Consider the following 22,551-nt stretch of genomic DNA (forward strand, 5'->3'; position numbering starts at 1 on the left):
GTGGCTCTAGAAAAAAGCATTAAGGCCTCACGAGACTTCATGACTGCAGAATTTAGATCCAATCAGGCAGAAATTAAAAATCAATTGAATGAGATGCAATCCAAACTAGAAGTCCTAACGACGAGGGTTAACGAGGTGGAAGAACGAGTGAGTGACATAGAAGACAAGTTAATGGCAAAGAGGGAAACTGAGGAAAAAAGAGACAAACAATTAAGGGACCATGAAGACAGATTAAGGCAAATAAATGACAGTCTAAGGAAGAAAAACCTACGTTTAATTGGGGTTCCCGAGGGCGCCGAAAGGGACAGAGGGCCAGAATATGTATTTGAACAAATCCTAGCTGAAAACTTTCCCAATCTGGGAAGGAAACAGGCATTCAGATCCAGGAAATAGAGAGATCCCCCCCTAAAATCAATAAAAACCGTTCAACACCTCGACATTTAATAGTGAAGCTTGCAAATTCCAAAGATAAAGAGAAGATCCTTAAAGCAGCAAGAGACAAGAAGTCCCTGACTTTCATGGGGAGGAATATTAGGGTAACAGCAGACCTCTCCACAGAGACCTGGCAGGCCAGAAAGGGCTGGCAGGATATATTCAGGGTCCTAAATGAGAAGAACATGCAACCAAGAATACTTTATCCAGCAAGGCTCTCATTCAAAATGGAAGGAGAGATAAAGAGCTTCCAAGACAGGCAGGAACTGAAAGAATATGTGACCTCCAAACCAGCTCTGCAAGAAATTTTAAGGGGGACTCTTAAAACTCCCCTTTAAGAAGAAGTTCAGTGGAACAACCCACAAAAACAAGGACTAAATAGATATCATGATGACACTAAACTCATATCTGTCAATAGTAACTCTGAACGTGAATGGGCTTAATGACCCCATCAAAAGGCGCAGGGTTTCAGACTGGATAAAAAAGCAGGACCCATCTATTTGCTGTCTACAAGAGACTCATTTTAGACAGAAGGACACCTACAACCTGAAAATAAAAGGTTGGAGAACCATTTACCATTCAAATGGTTCTCAAAATATACCCTAAAAACTACAGAACACTTCTGAAAGAAATTGAGGAAGACACAAAGAGATGGAAAAATATTCCATGCTCATGGATTGGCAGAATTAATATTGTGAAAATGTCAATGTTACCCAGGGCAATTTACACGTATAATGCAATCCCTATCAAAATACCATGGACTTTCTTCAGAGACTTAGAACAAATTATTTTAAGATTTGTGTGGAATCAGAAAAGACCCCAAACAGCCAGGGGAATTTTAAAAAAAGAAAACCATATCTGGGGGCATCACAATGCCAGATTTCAGGTTGTACTACAAAGCTGTGTTCATCAAGACAGTGTGGTACTGGCACAAAAACAGACATATAGATCAATGGAACAGAACAGAGAACCCAGAAGTGGACCCTGAACTTTATGCTCAACTAATATACGATAAAGGAGGAAAGACGATCCACTGGAAGAAAGACAGTCTCTTCAATAAATGGTGCTGGGAAAATTGGACATCCACATGCAGAAGAATGAAACTGGACCACTCTCATGCACCATACACAAAGATAAACTCAAAATGGATGAAAGATCTAAATGTGAGACAAGATTCCATCAAAATCCCAGAGAAGAACTCAGGCAACACCCTTTTTGAACTTGGCCACAGTAACCGGAGAAGGACAAACAGTGTATGTTCTCATTCATTTGGGGAATATGAATAATAGCGAAAGGGAATATAAGGGAAGGGAGAAGAAATGTGTGAGAAATATCAGAAAGGGAGACAGAACATAAAGACTTCTAACTCTGGGAAATGAACTAGGGGTGGTGGAGGGGGAGGAGGGTGGGGGGTGGGGGTGAATGGGTGACGGGCACTGAGGGGTACACTTGACGGGATGAGCACTGGGTGTTATTCTGTATGTTGGTAAATTGAACACCAATAAAAATTAATTCATAAAAAAATAAAAATAAAAATAAAAATAAAAAAAGAACTATTTTATAAACATCCAATATGATAAAACCAACTTGTCCATTAATAAAAAGATTTTAATTGATGTAAATTAATTATTTTAAATGATGTAATTTTATCATGTAGGTACCCTCTTTCTCTTTAAAAATTTTCTTATTGTGGATGATAACCTATAAAGTGACTCTAACAATAAATAAAAGAGAAAAAGAAAACACAATAAGGGCACCTAACAAAACACCACAGTGAAACAGGAAGAGACAGTCCAAGGATCCAGAAAAGGAGCAATGCTCTGGGGATGATAAGGAAATTATCAACAATGAGTTGAGAATAAAATATCAAGAACATTTTGGCATCTTCAATAAAATAGAAGGAGACGTATCTTCAGTGAAGCAAGTGTAGAAAACGTGAAGCCAATGAGAAATAGAGACAGAAATTCAATAGAATGAGATAGGGAATGAAGACGGTGAGGTTTACAGGGAAGTGGATGATCAGAGAAGGATTTTCAGGGCATCTAAACAACCAAACAACAAAATTAAAATCCATGGTAGAGAATAAAAAAGAGCCGAACTGAAATACTTGAACATAACATCAGTAGGGCTTGCAGATCCAAGGGCAATTTAAAAACCACACATTTAACTTGCCTCCCTAACAACCTTACTAGAATGCATAATGAAATATAAAATTGGGAGAAACCTGTATCGCCACTTAGAACTAAGGAAACATGGCACTCAAAGGCAAAACAAAAATTCAAAGACTCTGTGAACTAGCGTGCAAAAGCTCTGGCTAAAATAAAGGGCCAACTGGCTCTTGCAGAGCTCCCTGTGCTTGGGAGTGGGTGGAAGCCTCCAGCAAACTCCCATCATCAATTCCAAGTTTCAAGAAGCAGAGCCTGAAGGCAAGTTTTGGCCATTACGTACCTGGCACAGTTCAAATGCAGCCCTGCAAGAGCCAGTGGTAAGCAGCACTCCAGAATTATTCTTGTCGATGCTGCACCAAAGAAAGGAGAATTTGCTCCAACTGGCTCCTACTGGAGGAAGATCTATTTCCTCCCAAAGCATGAATGCTAACCCAGGAATCTCTGAGCTCTCAGCACCACCAGCAACAATAACAGGAATGACAAGGAAAGGGGCAGGGGTGAGACAGAGAAGTCCTTCACCAGAGTGTGCAGATACACTTTTCTCTCTGTCACTCTCTCATGTGCTCAGACCACTATCCATCCATGCACAAAAGAAAGAGTCAGCAAATCTAAATATGTTCCCCTCACTCGTCCAGCCCTAGAAACCTGAAGGATGCTCTGCATCACCTCTAACCATGTCCATCTTGAATTCCAATGTCAGACACCGAGATCCCTCTTGAATGAGAATGAACAGAAAACAAAATAACACATGATTTCTCAAGAAACTGAGAGATGACGTAAAAAGTTCTTTTCCAAAACAAAGTATTCTAAGGGGAAAAAAACCCGAGGAAGTATTTTGCTTCCTGTATTTATCAAGATCCGAGTTCAAAATAAATGTGTGAAAGAAAAAATGAACAATCAGTAAGTACTATGTTCAGGTGAAAAAATGAGATTATCTGAAAAGTATAAAGTCAACGAAGGTCAGAAACACCAGGTTAGAAACTGTGGAAAACAAATAGTGGATTAAAAATCTAGTTTGTAGGCAGCCCGGGTGGCTCAATGGTTTATCGCCGCCTTCAGCCCAGGGCCTGATCCTGGAGACCCAGGATTGAGTCCCGCGTCAGGCTCCCTGCATGGAGCCTGCTTCTCCCTCTGCCTGTGTCTCTGCCTCTCTCTTTCATGAATAAATAAATAAAATATTTTTTAAAAAATCTAGTTTGTAAGATGTCAGAAAGAGCTCAGCCAGAAATGGTAAGAAGAAAAATATTAAGTTCAAGAAGAGAATCTACAAAGACAGAGTATTTCTGTGGAAAGACACACACATACAAGACTACTGCAGAACACATGAATAAGCAATAGATAAAACAAATTCTATTGAGTCGAGGATTGAGACTTAACATTGAAAATTTTATTAAAGAGGTCTATCCAAAATGGATGATAGTGAACTTTCTGAACCTAAAAATATTAAAGGACAAAAATGAACCTGAGTTCTCAGGTAAATGACTCACTATGCATACATATTTTCTCTTTCTTTCTCTCAGAATCTTCTGAGAATAACAACATTACTCCGAGATGGGGAAAAATGGTGATGAAACAAATATTAAGAAGGATGCCTTCAAAAATCAAAGAAATAGAGAGGATTATTAGAAGATATTATGCTAATGGATAATATTGAAACTTAAAATTCATACAGCCGAGGAACCTTGAAATCTATAAAATAGAAGAAGGAATCTTCTGAAATTGAGTTTTCAAAAAAAAAAAAAAGGTCTCTCAAAGATAAGCTGATAGCGATCAAGAGCAAGGAGCTGGGAGAGTGTGAGCATCCTTACTGTGTAATTACAGGATTACAAAGTAGTTGCTGCAACCCCTGCTCTCGGTCTTGCTGTCTGCTAAATTTTCCAAGTGGATAAAGCCTGCAGGACCACTCTTTGTAGACTGTGGGAAGTCTGCAAAGGGGTCTATACGGGCATGACTTGCAGGTCCTGGTGTGGGAGACAGGGTCACTTACATTTTCCAAATAGCCTTCCTCTGCACCTCTAAGTAAAGCGAGTCTGCTTTTACCCTCCTGTCCACTGGGCACAGTTGGCTTCAGCACTTGTTGCTGCGGCAGTATTAAGTGTCACATGTACCTAGGCAACTCCCATGAGCAATCATCACAGCTGAAGCTATAAAGCTCAGTAATACATGGAAATGAGGAAACAAATATATATATATATATATATATATATATATATATATATATATATCAGACATTGGAGGAAAAAGTAATTTAAAAAACTTAATACCATGAAAGGGGAGAAATCAAAATAAACAAACAGAATAACTAATACCAAGAGGATCAGAGTCAGCACTGAACACAGAAAGATTTTGACTATTTTATATTCATATTTTCATAGAGATGAAAGGATTGCTCAGAAAAATAGAAAGTAATTATTTGTTTCTTTAAAAACATGATTACTAAGATTAAAAATTACGACAACAATACAAAGATTGGATAGCAGAATTGTCACCGATGAAGATTATTTTGGTGATTGGGAAGATAAAACTGAAAAATGATTCCAAGGTACAGTGTAAATGTCAAACCAATAAGAATTAAAAGACACAAAGCAGAAGACATGGTTGTTAGATCTACAATAGCCAATGGCCTCTTAAGATTCCTACTGACATCCAACATTTTATCTAAAACCCTGGAGTCTAGAAAATAGCAAACAAGAATAAAGGAGTTTGAATGCGATAATCCTACCCCTATCAAAACTTTGATTCTGACTATGAGGGGGGAAATGGACATTTTAGACATCAATGGAAGGAAATTACGTATTGTTTATGCTGACTTTTTCAAAAATGTATTCATTAATATATGAACTGAGAAATGAATCTTTGTATGTGGAGGATATATAAAGACAAAAGTCATTAACTTTAAATAGTTATAGATAATGAAGCAATGGACCTTAAGTAAATGGTCTCTTTCCAAAAAATAAGGGTCCAGGAGGAAGAGAAAAATTCAAAACATACTAGGATTCCAGCTTTTTTACAGGAGCCTACGGGGCGGCTACAGTTAACCACCCACTTTTCACATCAACAGGAAATTCTAAGTTTAAATGCATTTGCTTAAAAGTTAACGTAACAACTAGCAGGACAGATATGTGGAGCCCAGTCCGTGAAAACAATAGCAAAAGGATCAACCTAATAAAACTCAGGTGAAGGAACAAGAATCCATTGTAACTTAATGAAACAAAACCTGATAAAGAAGGAACATATCTCCTGCATCCAGAAATGTTGATTATATTTGATGAAAGGACTCTCATTTAAAACCACCTGGAAATATCGGATAAAATGCAATCAAGTTTCTTTATTTGCTTAGCTGAATTCTCAAGAACATTAGAGAAATCTTCATGCTCTAACATCTAAGTGGAAAACTATAGAGATCATAAGCTATAATCGAAGACCTGGCTTTTCTAAGAACATATCTCAGTAATAATAAGCCCAGGTTTGACCCTTAACCTCAGGAGAAAATGCCTTCGGTGCATATAGATGAGAGTTCGACTGAATCCAGTGTATGAATCTCTCAGAGGGTTTACACCTTCAGAGACAGTTACCTGTTTTGAAAGATAAATAACAAGAAATTTTGATTGCCTTGATCATGGTGCTGGGTAAATAAAACAGTCCCTTCCAAAAAGTCATAATTGCTATGCTTGCCCATTTGCAGGTAAGAGGGGTTTAAATTTATTTTAATGTTTCAGAAAGTACAAATTCTGGATATTAACTTAAAGTGATTCTAGGTCCTTGATATCATTTTCAGGAGGGAAAAGAAGGTAGCCTTCTCAACTTTGTCAGAAATAAATACCTGGTAAAAATGAGCTCCCACATAGAAAGTCACTCTGAGCTAAAGTGAGCCGAAACAATCATCAAGAGAATTAAATCTCCAAGGAGTTCAGACAGAGAAATTATTAGATACAGAACATAAAACCTTTACTTAAATGGCTTAGAGAAATAAAATAGAATCTAAAATATGCAAGAGAAGATGCTATTTATGAAGAACATGAGTATGTGAAAAGTAAGCCAAATCAAATTCCTGGAAATTAAAACTTATATTCACTTAAATAAAAATTCAGTGAAGAGGTTGAAAAGCAGAATAGATAACTGGATAGAGAAATAGTCAAATAAGAGAGTGATCTCAAGAAATTACCCAGGAGGCAGCATAGAAATTAAATGTATGAAAGATAGGTTGAGAGACAAACGGTGGCTAGACTGATAAGGATCAACTACGTGCAACTAGTGTCTAGAAAAAGAGATTAGAGAGAGTGAAGAAAAAATAATATATTAGGAGTTCATTCTAGGATCAATCAAATACCTTGCTCTTCAAATCTTAGCAGTAAAACAAAGCCTAATCAGGAAAAATAAAAATGATTATCTGAGTGTAGTTACTGTAAGAAACCCTAAAATTTTTGATGACTCAAACTTGATAAAAGTTTATTTCTTGCTCATATAAAATTCAAAATGAGCACCGTGATTATTGAGTGTCATCTATCATTTCTGCTCACGTTCTTTTAGGTAGAAAACACACAACAAATTCCAAAAAGGATGGGAAATGCAGTGTAGCTTTGAAGCCAGGAAAAGTAAGAAAGGGACATTGATGAATGCATAGCATTTTATCTGGTACATCTTACCTTTCTCATCATGAAATATTCATTTTATCTTTCCCCTGTGCAAGGAGATAACCCAAATGCCCATCCTGTCCTTGAATCTGGTTCAAAGTTGAGTATTTCCAGATGATTCTCGTTCCTCCCATCAGGTTTGTTTGGAGCTCCCCATGGGCCAGTGATCTATGAATAAAAATAATATGTTATCTGCTCTTTCTAATACACAAAGGTGGAGAAGGCACACTGTATCCATAATAAACACTTCCACTGTGAAAAGATAAGTCACTCGTTCATAGGACTAACAAAATCTGGTTGCGCAGACTTTGTGAAAACTACCTCCTTGTCGGTGGGGCAAGTTCCTCAGAGTGATTTTCATTCTTCTCTCTGGCCACGTGTGAAATGCATGAAGGCACACAGGTCCTCGCAGATATTAGGAGTTATTACGAACTTATGCAGTAACCAAACTGTAGCACTAATACGGCACTAGCCAAAGTGCCAAGGTTTTGATGGTGGCATTTGAATGATAGAACAAGTCTTTTTGTATTGTTTAAGGTATTTCAGAGCATCAAAAAGAATTCTAAACTTGTAACATAAAAGGTACAGAAATGTATAGACATAGACGAGTAGGTCATTGAAATGGAACAAGACAGCCTAGGTATATACACCAATTAAATACATGCACCAGCTGCTTTTTCAAATCAGTGAGAAAGGGGTAGATTATTCAATTATTCAATAAATGGCATTGGGACAATTCACTATTCATGTAGGAACAAGATATAAATACCTCATACCACACAGAGAAACAGATTCTAGATAGACAGAATAACTTTCCTTCTTTAATACTATAAAATACACTATAAGATGCATCAGAGAATATTCTCAGATTCTCATAGAGGGTACGATCTTTCCTAATCAATATAAAAAAATTTCAGCAGCTGCAAAGTGAATGATTGACAAATCTGATTACATACATTTTTAATATTTTTTTCTTTTCTTCTTCTTCTTCTTTTTTTTTTTTTTTACAGAGGATTTAATAAACAAAACCAGCAGGCAAAGAAGCCTAGAAAATATAGTCCTCTGAAATACAAGGCAGGAGGAATAAGAGGAAAGGATCTGATAACAGATCCAAATAGACTGAGGCAGAGCTCATTTTAGACTGAAGAATGGAGTTCATTAAATGAGCGGGTCAATTCACACAAAAGGCAACTCTTATTGACATTCCGCACAAGGGAAAAGCTAACCGGGCCACGCAATCCGTATCATATCAGTTATGGAAAAAGACAAGATTGAAAACAACGACCTAAGGTTTAGAGCTTGAGATTGTCCATGTTTCAGATGTAGAACGTTTTGCTTACATGAAAGATAGATGGTTGTGTCTATTTCCGGCTGAGAAACACACCAGGCCCTCTTGGAAACCCTGTGATCACAAAGGGCCACTTAAATTTGAATGGTGCTTTGGTCCCTGCCCAGAGCCTTCAGTTGTGTTATCTCATTTAATCCTCTCAAAACTATTAGTCAGATAATATCGACCTTTTTTTTTTTTTTTATCTACGAGACATAAAAGCTCAGAGAGATTTAGACAACCTCCAGAACGTCAGTGAGCAGAGGAGTTGGGATTCAAATCCAGACCTTCCTCCAACATTGAGACAGTGACATTCCTACCCTGTCACAGTGACCTCTCCTTGTTTATTCCAGGGAGTTTAAAAGACTCTGTAAACAAGTCTAAAAGGCATCACAGTTTGAAGTAAATGATTTGCAACACATGCAACCCACAAAGCACTCCTGAGCTTGCACTCTATAACGTGCTCCTTTGTACCAAGAGAAAAGGCAAACAGACAGAAAAATGGGTAAATGACAGAAACGGACAACTTAAAGATAAAAAATATAAAGGCCCAGAAATACATGAAATTCTGTTCTCCAGTACTGATAATCTAAAAATGCAAATCAAAAATGTAAAGCTCCATCACTTCTTGCCCACCGACTTGGTAAAGACCTGGAGGTTCGGTTATACTCAGTGTTGCGTATTTTATTTATTTGAATTTTATATGATGTCTCACCTTGGTAATCAAAATTCAAGAGAAGCAGTACTGATTGATTAGCAATTGATTAGAAAGCAGCTTACGCGGTATTTTCTGCTAACCAAGACCGAGAACTTGCCAGAGAAGAGAGTAAGGCTTTGGCTTCCCTTCCCGTCTCTTCCAGGAAAGGCCTGAGTATATGTTAAATCTCTGGGTAAGAGTCCGTTGAAAGACAAAAACAAAGATTGTTCTGTCAAGGAGGAAGAGAAGGTGAGAGAGGAGGGAGATGAAGACAGAATAGGGGAGGAGGAGGAGGAGTAGGAGGAGGAGGAGGAGGGAGCGAAAAGCAAGCAGTGATCAAGGCAGAGTCGGTGTTGGCCAACCTGCAGGCACAGGCAGTGTGGGAGGCAGGTTCAGTCCCAGACCTCTTCCAGCTCTGGTTGTCTGCGTGGACACACATACTTGACGTCGCGTGTACAAATCCCACCCAGTCTAGTCATCTATACCGGTATTACGGGATTTCCATGAAAGCTAAAAGGAGAGAGGAGGAGGAGGAGGAGGAGGAGGAGGAGAAGTCTGAGTGAGGCCTGGGGTGGGCAACACCTATTCTTCCCATCATGCACCTGCCTTTGTGCAGAGTATCTGAACTTGGCCACCAGGTGTCCTCCCCCGTCCTCAGGTGATCTGGCCACAGGGCCCTGGCTGGCCAGCGTGGCCTGCGCAGTCGTTCTCTGTCTTGGTCTCTGCTGTCTCTGGGCCACTGGGCCCTGCACTCTTCCCTGGACATCGTCCTGCCACCGGACAAGGCGGCTGCGGTCCTGCAGCTCTACCTGTCGGGCAGAGGGCGGGCGACAGGCGTCTCAAAGCCACCTCCAGACCTGCCTCCCCGGCCCGTGCTTGTCCCCGCACAAAAGGCAATGGTAGTGGGGCCAGGCCTGCCCGTGGGGCTGCAGCCACTCTCCCATCGGAGAAGAGGGTGGCGGGAGGACGTGTGTGGCAGGTGCCCCCCATGGGGACAGGCCACGAGGGGCAGGAGACGGGGGACACCAGGATCCTTCCCCAGAGGATGGAGAGTGTCGAGAGGGACGAAGGTCGCGGGGCCTGCGGGGTTGACCAGCGTCGCTGGACCTAGCGACGGGGCATCACAGGTGAGGGCTCAGGCGAGCCGCCGAAGAGGCAGTGGGCGCGCCAGCAGGATGGCCCAAGGCAGCCACACCTGAAAGCAGGATGCTGTTGGCAACAGGTGAGGGCTCAGGTGAGCTGCCGAGGAGGCCGTGGGCATGCCTGTGGGAGGGCCCGAGGCAGCCACACCTGAGGGCTGGATGCCCCGCCTGACCGACCCCCGCTGTACACTGACCAGCTCAGGGAGCCGGGCGATGACAGGGCTGGGATGTAGGGCGGGGTGCAAGGCAGCAGGCAGTGCTCGGGGACAGCACCGCACCTCTTCTTCCGACTGCTGTTTGGACACCCACAGGAAACACCCATGGCGTGGATACACCTAAATAAGATGCCTTGGCTCCAAGCACCTGCCAGAAACCATCCCATATTCCTCCTGCCATGCTGAGCTGCCCCTCTGCACCTGTAACACCCCCGGGGCCTCCAGCTTGCTTCGCTTACAAGGTGAGCAAGGAGTGTGGGTAAAGGCATAGGCTGCAGAGGTTAGTTCCACCCCTTAGGACCTCGTGATCTTGAACAAGCTTTTTAAATGATTAACATTTAGTTTTATCATGTAAAATTTAAAAATGAAAAGTCCTCGCTGTTAGGGTTATTGGCATTAGAAAGCGTATGTAGCACATAACGTATGAGGTGCTTAACCAGCACCTAGTGGGTGTTCAATGCACAGTTATTATGTGGAGGGTTTGCAGATTGCAGATTTCCAGAAATGTGTGTTTTTAATTTTAGGTCACTTTTGTGTTTGTTTGGCATGTTTCGTTTTCTTATGTCATCAGTTGTGGTTTTGGCGGGAAGTTAGGAGAAGTTGACCCACAGAAAGTTATATACTATCTAGTAAGATGCTGTGTTTAACGGGAGCCTCAGAGAAGCTATGTTACTGTAGTTTTGATTTTTAAAGTATTTAATTATATTTTAATTATTTGCAATTTGATCATCCAAAATGCCATAGCTCGTATATTCCATATATTTAATAATCTACAAATTGCATTTTCTGTCTGGTGTTCTGAGCACACAATTTCCAAAAAGCAGCTCTCAGGATACCAGTCTGAAAATTCAGCTCAATTCTGACACTGTCTACCTGAGGATGGCCTTAGATCTCACAGGTCAAGGGCTCAGTCCTACAAGATGGGATGTGTGTACATGGTCACAAGCACACACACACACACGCACACACACACACACACACCTACACACTTCAGATGGCAGTGGGTTCCTCACGTTCAATCAATTTGCTACAGCAGCAACTCACAGAACTCAGAGAACATGTTACAGACTAGATTATTGTAAAAGGGTATAACTCAGGAGAGACAAGATGCATAGGGCAAGATGGGTGGAGAAGGGGTGTGGATCTTCCAAGCCCTCTCCACGGCCACCACTCTCCCCACATCTCCAGGTGTTCACCAACCTAGAAGTTCTCCAAACCAGTCCTTTTGGGTTTTCATGGAAGCTTCGTTACAGAGGCACTCTTAGTTAAATCATTGGCCATTGGTAATTGATTCAACCTCTAGGCCTTCTCCTGTCCGTGGAGGTCTGGAGTGAGCCTGAGAGTTCCAACCCTCCAATCACTTGGTTGGGTCTCCAGGTAATTTCCAAAAATCACCTCATCATGCATTACAGCTCTACAACTCTCAACACTTGAGAGTTGGAAACCCAACTTGGAAGTTCCAAGAACTGTAGTCAAAGACCAAATAAATTTGAGAAGTACATTTATTTTAGTCATCTGAATGACCAATTTTATATTTCTTATAAATCACAATATCACACATTTCTTTACTCAGTATTCTGGTAAATGTCTTAATTGATTTTCTGACTATTGATGACATTTTGAGCACTTTATTATCACTAAACATTTAAATGAAAGAACAAAATGGACTACTCCTATGTTAAATGCCTTGTCACAAAGAGTTAAGGCACTGTCAACACCTATGTTTATAAAATTGTTTTAAAAAACAAACCAGGGGCATCTGGGAGGGGGCACAGTTGGTTAATCATCTGACTCTTGGTTTTGGTTCAGGTCATGACCTCAGGGTCATGAGATTGAGCCCCTCATCAGGCTCCATGTTCATAGTGGAGTCTGCTTGAGTCTCTCTCTCTCTCTCTCTCTCTCTCTCTCTCAAATAAATAAATAAATCTTCAAAAAACAAACAGACAAAACCAAACTAGAGCCCTTGGCAGCTTTCCACCTTCCAGAATCTCGGACAGTGCACATGGTCTGGAACCTGTCTGAGTTCTTCTCCATCTATGTGGATTTTGGGCTCTTCAGGAGTGCAGACTCCCTGCCTCATCCTCCTCTCTTCCCTCTCTGTCTGTCTCCATGGTCCAGCGACATTGGCCTTCCTTACTCCTGGTTTCTGGATCTCTGTCTGGCACTCTTTCCCCTTCTTTTGAAGCTAATGTCTACCTAGGTTTAGGTCCCAACTTACATGCCTCCTTCTCAGGGACACCTCTGGTACCAATATTACCCTCCTCAATCTTTTTATAGCACCCTGTGATTTTCATCATAGTCCTTATCACAAATGCACTCAGACCTGGCCCTTGAACAGCCCGAGGAGTGAGGAGCACCAATCCTCTGCACAGTTGAAAACCCATGTATCACTTTTGACTCCTCAGAACCTTAATTACTAATAGCCTACTGTTGATGGGAAGCCTTACCAATAATATAAAGTCAATGAATCCCTATTTTGTATGTTTTATGTATTATATACTGTATTCTTACAATAAGTAAGCTACATAAAAGAAAATGTTAACAAAAGCATAAGGAAGGGAAAATCCATTTACAGTACCACACCGTGAAAGAGCCACATGCAAGTAAACATGCACAGTGCAAACCCATGTTGTTCAAGGGTCAACAGTAAGTGGTTATTTATAGTTTTAACTTAATTTCAGCCATCCCTATTAACATGTATTTTTCATACTGAGAGACACTGTATCTTTTAGTTTATTGCTCTATTATTCTCAGCATCTAACTCAGTACCTCTTCAATATATATTTATGGATTGGGTAAATAAGTGAGGAAGCTTGTAGAAGAAGCCAAAGCTGACTCACCTTAAGGCTGAGGCCCAGGCTTGGGTACAAAAATATATTTGCTATTTAGTTGTCCTGCGGATTTGAGCAAGAAACTGAACATCCCTAAGCCTTGGTGTCTTCTCTTCTGTAATATAGAGATGCTATATTATCCTTTCCCAAGTTTATTGTAAGATATAAATTTGGGTGTGTCATGTTCACAAAAACTTATTATAGTGCCTGGCACATAGTAAGCACTCGACAAGTCGTCAGTGCTAAAGGACTACTACTATTCCTTGTAGGGATCTAAAATAGGGATCTAAATATGTCAGTGATCTGGGCCTTGCACATGTGCCACTAAAACCCAAACAGCTGATGTCACTGGAGTGAACAGCAAATCTTCCTCAAAGCTGATCAAGAGTATGAGGATCCTGATATGGCACAAGAAGACCTTCGTCTGCCTCTTCACACGTAGTCTGAGAGACAAGTCATCATTCGGGGTGTGGCATCACACAGCTTCTCCCATGAGAGCTGCTGGCTTTCCAGACGGAGCCAAAATCTGATCCTCAATTACATTGTTTAACATGATGGGTGGTGTCTCTCCTTCTGGGAGGGCTCGGCAGGATCTTATACTCATCACCTTAGCAACTTCTATAGAGTTACTAGCCAGCATCACGAGAGGAAGAGAATATTCCAGTAACACACAGTCTGGGCAGACACTTAGACTTCACATCTAAATTCACAACACATAACACTCTCCCACCCCCAAGGAGTCCACACCGTCTAGTAGAACACAGGAATATCCAGTTCCTTGGAACCCAGCCTCTCCAACATTTCCGTTTCAGATGCAGTTTGTCCTCTACATTAGCACAACAAAACCTTTTCTAAACGTCTATTTAATAATCTTTCATCTCTGATTAAACCTTGTCGAAGATTATGTTGTACCAGGAAGAGAACACTGTTCCCTGTAGAATACAACCTCTGAGAAACTTTGGAGGGGGAGAAAGCAAGTTAAAAATGAAATGTTCGTGGGGTCAACTATTATTAAGTGAATTCACTTAATAATAAAATATCAAATAGTGCGGTGGAGAGAAAACCATGGCTAAATAGCTGTGAAGACAAAGGCAGGATTCGTTCAGACAGAGATGGTTTAGGAGAAAGAACTTCTTGGCCAATTTCCATCATTATGGAGAACAAATACATTATATGCATATAAAAGAGAATTTCACGTTGAAGCTAGTCTCAGGATTTGGAACTACCTAACAATGAGAAAAAAAAAAACAAGACAAAACAAACAACCCAGCTTTGCCATCGAGTTGATGCTAGAAAGCTGATCCTCAAGCAGGGATTACAGTTGCCAACTCTCTGACCTCTTGAATCTAGATGAGGTCATGCAGTGACGGAGCCTCACCAAGGACAAATGAGCAGAAGAACTCCTTATTCCTTTGGGGCAGGAACATTGACGAAGTGGGGATGCTGTCTCTGTCCTCTATTTCCCCATCTGTTGGCTATTTCGTGAAGTATCTGAGGGGATGGGGAAACCACAAATTGGAAGGAGTCTGGATTTTATAATAAGTGTCTGGAGAAAAATCACTTACGGACCAGGAACATCCACACTGTACTGTCGCATTGTAAAAAATACATTTCTCTTGTCTAAAGGCATTGAAATTTTATGAGCAATTATTACAGCAGGTAACATTGTCCCAATTAATATATGCTTTTAAAAGGAAAGAAAGTCATATATTTTTTAAAAGGTTCTTGAGAACTTGAAGTCATCCAAGACGTGGAAACATCTGACAGGGTGAGTGGGATCCAAATTCTATAAAGCGGCAGCTCTGTGTTTAATATGTGACAAGATTTATCCCTGGCACATGTTTGTTCTACTCACATAATTTCTCTGGTCTTTTTGACTTTGTCACACTTTGGGATTCTGATAACCATTTCTGTAATATTACCAGTTACCAATTTACAACACTTTTTAATTTTTGACATTTGGCTCCTTGACTTCATGCCCTGTAATGGACATTGGGGACCAGAGAGTCACCATATATGAGCTCATTATTTCTTCCCCAGTGTATAGAAGGCATGATACGTGCAACAGTCAGCACTTTTGCTGAGACACAGGCCAGAAAGCCATCCCTCTAATCATCCAAAATATATGAAGCAAATAAACTGCAGGCAGGCAGACAAAGCCCTTACCAACTCTCAGAAGCAGCAAGAACTTGGAGAACCAGGGGCACCTGGGTGGCTCAGTGGCTGAGCATCTGCCTTCGGCTCATGTCGTGATCCTGGGGTCCTAGGATCGTGTCTTGCATTGGGCTCTCCACAGGGAGCCTTCTTCTCCCTCTGCCTGTGTCTTTGCCTCCTTCTCTGTGTCTCTCATGAATAAATAAATAAAATCTTTTAAAAAAATTAAGAACTTGGAGAACCAGATCCTAGCCCACTCATAGGATATGCTTGGTCCCAGGACTGAATGAAGTCAGGGTAATTTTTAAAGAAGAGTTCAAGTTGATAAAGACAATGGTGATCATCAAAATCAGAATTATTGTGATTATTTTGTTTTGTTTGTTTTGTCTTTTTCATCATCTAGAGACTCTGAGTAAGTTTGGAGCTGGACTTGGGTAATTGCAGTTTAGACCAATTTCCCGTGTGCTTATAATATACATTAGCACTTGAGAACTACTATGTATTTTGCTGTAAGTTGTGATACATAAGCAGCCAGGAAAATTTAGTATAATGGCTGATACAAAAACGTAAACAAAATTATTTTGTTCTAACATCAAATAGGAAATAGAAAGATACAGCTTCTTCTTTTTTTTTAAGATACAGCTTCTTAAAGAAGAAAAACACATCACGTATAACCTACTAGAAGATACATGAATTATAGGTCCTGTCTTGTACCACAGAGTCTTGCCCAGGTACCTCAGCCCCATGGAGATAACACACTCCACTGTAGGCTCTTAAACAGGTGAATAAGCATCTATAAGGGAGAGGCTAAATCCTGAAGCAGTATCACAATCCATGATGGCACTGGCATAAGGAAAGAGCATATCCAGAAAAGGATGAGTGCCATTGGGTTGTCCATCCTTTGTGGACACATTTCAACCCGATGCTAAGTTGGTTTTATAAGCTCTCTACTGGAAAAATCTAGTGTGATGGAGCAGTGGCGTCATTAAAATGAGCACAGATATGGAACTTCAGGTCTAAACTATAAGCATCCATACTACCACCCAGAGTTGGTCTGAAGGAAAAGATAGGATAATAATTACCTTGTTCTCCGCATTATGCTGAATACTTCATCCACAATGTAAGACTTCATCTTCCAAAGGTAAGTGCTCTACTATATGTAATTCAACGTATATACTTATACTATATATTTATATATATTTTTGAATATCTGGGCTCTTAGCCCTATCCTTCCCTAGATGAATTAAATCAATATTTGATAAAAGTTCTTTTCTAGTCCCAGAAATTCATTGATATGCAGCTTCCTGTCCATTCTCCTTGCCAATACCCTAAAAGCAACATAATATCAAGGGGCATAGGTAATAGAGAATAAACAAGTTTCAAATACGCAGAGTAGGCATCCAGACTCAAAGCCTCATTCTTCCTTTTTACTGCTCCTGTTAGGCTCACAAAACCACTGTTCTTGAGTGTGAGGTTTCACTTCTCACACTCATAGGCGATGTCAAGACTACATGGATCAGTGGCTTTCTGATTCCAAAATGCAAAAATCAAGGCCTTCTTCTGTCACAGGACATCCACTGGTAAGTATTTATTCCTTGGGGTCAATATTTTGTGTGCAATTTTGGTGGCTTATTTATCATCTTCTCCTGGCCTACCTTTTGTTATCCTCTCTTTCCAGTTCAACTTCTCTCTGGAAATTGTAGCCCTGCAGCAATGTAGTCCCAAAGTTGCCATCATTCATTCCGCTGAAGGCCCTGCTCCCTCTGACTCCTCCCTGCACACATCCCATCATTACCTGTGCTTATTTATAAGCAGCTCTATGTATTTTCAACAACCTTGCCGAGGCTTGGAAAAGCTCTTCTATGTGATTAAATATTCAGAGAAACAGTGACTTTTCCGGTGGTCAGGCTCAGGGTGAGTGCCACTTGGAAGAACACTGCGTTCTTTCCAGGTGAACTGCTGTGTCAAAGAGCCATGAACGCAGCTGAGGGTTGCTCACCAGGGCCAGTGAAAGGCAGCATCAAAGGAATGATCTGAAATGTGAAAAAGAATCAATAATCATTCTTCAAAATAAGGCCTTTTCAAACATGGCAAATGTCACTGGCTCTTGGCAACACTACTTGGGATTTATTCTCTCAAAAAGGGCACCACCACAGGGCTAGAATAAAAAGCCCTGGTATGTTATTCTTTGAAATGGCAAAATGACAGAAAAGCAGGCACAGGAATTCAGACTCAGATGCAAATTAAATGTGCATAATTCCTTGGGGGGGTTTGATCCATCTTCACTTAAAGGCTGTGCTGCTAAGGTAAGAGTGGGGCGGGCAGGGGTCACTTGGGTGCAGATCGAGTAAGGACAGAAGGTGTCACAGCACAGCCTGGATGCCTTCACTCACACCCCAGTTTCTTTTTTTTTTTTATAAATTAATTTTTATTGGTGTTCAATTTACCAACATACAGAATAACACCCAGTGCTCATCCCGTCAAGTGTCCCCCTCCGTGCCCGTCACCCATTCACCCCCACCCCCCGCCCTCCTCCCCTTCCACCACCCCTAGTTCATTTCCCAGAGTTAGAAGTCTTTATGTTCTGTGTCCCTTTCTGATATCTCCCACACATTTCTTCTCCCTTCCCTTATATTCCCCTTCACTATTATTCATATTCCCCAAATGAATGAGAACATACACTGTTTGTCCTTCTCCGATTGACTTACTTCACTCAGCATAATACCCTCCAGTTCCATCCACGTTGAAGCAAATGAACACCCCAGTTTCAAATAAACACCCAAAGTGGGAGCTAATTTCTTGCTTCCTCAGCTGCTTCTGTCTCACATGCCGCAGCTCAGCATCGGAACCCTTCCCTGTGCCCACCTCTGAACATCTCGAGCTCCCTCTGATTAGTCCTCTTTTCTCCTTCCCTTGACCCCAAATCAAGCCCCCCGGGTCGCCCTGATGGCCTATCCTCTGGTTCCCTAATGCTGGTTTCTCATTGCTTCCATGCACTCCTCATGTTTACATCAGAAGAACGGGCCTGACACGAGTCTGATCATACCACACCTCCCGCTTACCTCTGAATCTGTTGGGGGTGATCTACAAAAACAGACATTCTGCATCCTTTCCAGTGTAGCTTTGGTCTTTTTTTTTTAGCACAGTCTCCTCTATGAACCCCCCAATCCCTGTAATGTCACTAGAGCTACCTTCCAAACACACCATGCTCAAATGTATGCCATGCCTCCTCCCAGCCATCCACCAGGGAGCAACTTGTATCTGCCCTTCAAATATCAATGTTTATAACAGAAGACTTCATAGTGATAAAAAGAGCTACAGGTACACACTGTACCTGGAGGGATCTCACAGATGAATGCTGAGCTAAAGAAAAATGTCACAAAAGAGAACATACCCTACAAAACCCACTTATATGAAACTCAAAACCAGGCAAAATAAACCCATAGTGATAAAATGGAAGTGCAGAGAGCTGACTTAGGGGGCTCCAAAGAAGCCCACTTAGGAGAGAGAAATGCCCCGTCCAAGACTTTGGTCAGGGCGGTAATTACGTGGGCACATGCGTACAGGAATGGGGGGCGATTACATGGGCGTGTACATACATGGAAATGCCCGCTGGCCAGTGAGGGTCTGTGTGCCACACCTCACTCCGGAAGGAGGCAAACGCCAGCAGGGGAGTGACGCTTGTGGGAAGCATATCTTATGTTCAGCTGGTCACCACATCCCAACCTCTGCTCATAAAATCAGTGACCCTCTTCTTCACGCTCCCACGGCCTGTTATAGCTACAGTTCCAACAGATGTTCCTTATCTGTGTCTCTTTTGCTTTTAGCCTGTGAAAAAAGGATCGAGAAGCATTTTCTTTTCATCCCCAGCACTTAACACAGAGTCTGGTCCAATGTTGCCAGACGAATGCAATAAAAATCACAAATAGAAATGAGTGGGCTCCTGTGTATGTGGGGCCCTCTGGCTGCAAATGTCCACAAGCGCGGCTGCGGACTTCTCAACGGGGAGAACTCGGACCCTCCATCCTCTATGGATAAATGGCACTGTCTTCCCCACCAAGAAGCTGAGGGAAGGCCCCATGACTTACCCCCTCTGGAGACGTCCAGGCCACGCGGTGCTGGGCCAAGAGAGTGCACAGGCCGGGGTCATGCACAGTCAGCTGCACAAGCATCAGGCCGGTTCGTTGTTTAAAGCAAGCAGGACTAATTTGCAGCTGTCAGTCAGTTCAGCGAGATCTGCCTCACTCCTGAAATTTATTGACAGGCTCTAATAACTGGCACCTAAATTGTCTTTTCTGGAAGCAAAGCGACGAAAGGCAAGATCCGGAAATGGGATGCGCACCTCTGGTTCCCAAGCGAAACAGAAAGAGGCCGTTGTGGTCATATAGTTTTTATACCATTTTCAAATCTTAACAGACATTTCTACTATTGGAAGTTGCCCAGATTAGCTTGCTGTTTTTCTTTATTACTGCAGGGCTAATACAGTCTGAGTGTTTTGGCAAGGTTTACCACTCAGAGAGTGAGGGGGAAAGGAGTCGTGATTGCCTGCAATAAAGAGGGTGGCGAAGACTCAGGCTCAACAGCCATTTTATTGAGGGACTTCTGGTGATGGGCACTTTGACATATTTTAATTCAGATACTCTCCACAATAATGCTGTGCAGAGGGATTTGTGAGACCAAATTTACAGATGAGGAAATTGAGAGTAGGGAGGTAAAATAATTGCTCGGTACCACATAGTGATGCTAAAGTCAAAATGTAAATTCATATATCTCATGCTAACTCCTATGAAGTCTGATGAGGTAATAACTTGCGATTTTATAGATGCAGCCTTTAGGACGGGAAAGGTCCTTCCTAGCTTCCCTCAAAACTCATCATCTATGTTTACTTCAATAAACCAGCCTCCTAAACCAAGAGGCCTATCATATCAATCAACCCGAGGCAGTATTTGCAGACAACTACTAAAAAAACAAGCAATTACACATCCATTTATTTTTGTATATGGTAGGGAGCCATAAGAGGAAGAGAAACCAACCCTTGTCTAAAATTAAGAGAACTGGCCACTTCTCCAACATGCACAGGAAGTCAGGGAATGGTGTCCGCCTGATGATCTCTGCACTTGTTTCTCAAGACAGCAAAAAGCAGCCCCCTCCTCTGCCATCGCTCCCGCCTGTGCTCACACTGGCTGTTGCTATTGTGAGATCTTGAGGGATGGCAATGGGCTGCATGACTCTGGGTGTCCAAGGGAGCCATCTCTGTCTCCTGGACTTCATGCTGGAGGTTAGGACAACACTCTAAATGCAGAAGGAATTGATGGGATAATAATGCTTGGATGTTGGGGCCTCAGTGGGGAGCATGCAGGACTTGAGTTCTTTTTTTTTAATAATAAATTTATTTTTTATTGGTGTTCAATTTACCAACATACAGAATAACACCCAGTGCTCATCCCATCAAGTGCCCCCCTCAGTGCCCGTCACCCATTTACCCCTACCCCCCGCCCTCCTCCCCTTCCATTACCCCTAGTTCATTTCCCAGAGTTAGGAGTCTCTCATGTTCTGTCTCCCTTTCTGATATTTCCCACTCATTTCTTCTCCCTTCCCCTCTATTCCCTTTCACTATTATTTATATTCCCCAAATGAATGAGAACATACAATGTTTGTCCTTCCCTGATTGACTTACTTCACTCAGCACAATACCTTCCAGTTCCATCCATGGTTTTTTTTTTTTTTTTTTTTTTTTTTTTTTTTTTATAAATTAATTTTTATTGGTGTTCAATTTACCAACATACAGAATAACACCCAGTGCTCATCCCGTCAAGTGTCCCCCTCAGTGCCCGTCACCCATTCACCCCCACCCCCCGCCCTCCTCCCCCTCCACCACCCCTAGTTCATTTCCCAGAGTTAGAAGTCTTTATGTTCTGTCTCCCTTTCTGATATTTCTCACACATTTCTTCTCCCTTCCCTTATATTCCCTTTCACTATTATTCATATTCCCCAAATGAATGAGAACATACACTGTTTGTCCTTCTCCGGTTACTGTGGCCAAGTTCAAAAAGGGTGTTGCCTGAGTTCTCCTCTGGGATTTTGATGGAATCTTGTCTCACATTTAGATCTTTCATCTATTTTGAGTTTATCTTTGTGTATGGTGCAAGAGAGTGGTCCAGTTTCATTCTTCTGCATGTGGATGTCCAATTTTCCCAGCACCATTTATTGAAGAGACTGTCTTTCTTCCAGTGGATCGTCTTTCCTCCTTTATCGTATATTAGTTGACCATAAAGTTCAGGGTCCACTTCTGGGTTCTCTATTCTGTTCCATTGATCTATGTGTCTGTTTTTGTGCCAGTACCACACTGTCTTGATGAACACAGCTTTGTAGTACAACCTGAAATCTGGCATTGTGATGCCCCCAGATACGGTTTTCTTTTTTAAAATTCCCCTGGCTGTTTGGGGTTTTTTCTGATTCCACACAAATCTTAAAATAATTTGTTCTAAGTCTCTGAAGAAAGTCCATGGTATTTTGATAGGGATTGCATTATACGTGTAAATTGCCCTGGGTAACATTGACATTTTCACAATATTAATTCTGCCAATCCATGAGCATGGAATATTTTTCCATCTCTTTGTGTCTTCCTCAATTTCTTTCAGAAGTGTTCTATAGTTTTTAGGGTATTTTTTGAGAACCATTTGAATGGTAAATGGTTCTCTAACCTTTTATTTTCAGGTTGTAGGTGTCCTTCTGTCTAAAATGAGTCTCTTGTAGACAGCAAATAGATGGGTCCTGCTTTTTTATCCAGTCTGAAACCCTGCGCCTTTTGATGGGGTCATTAAGCCCATTCACGTTCAGAGTTACTATTGACAGATATGAGTTTAGTGTCATCATGATATCTATTTAGTCCTTGTTTTTGTGGATTGTTCCACTGAACTTCTTCTTAAAGGGGAGTTTTAAGAGTCCCCC

This window comes from Nyctereutes procyonoides, unplaced genomic scaffold (assembly GCF_905146905.1).
Source record: "Nyctereutes procyonoides isolate TBG_1078 unplaced genomic scaffold, NYPRO_anot_genome, whole genome shotgun sequence".
Taxonomy (NCBI): Eukaryota; Metazoa; Chordata; class Mammalia; order Carnivora; family Canidae; genus Nyctereutes; species Nyctereutes procyonoides.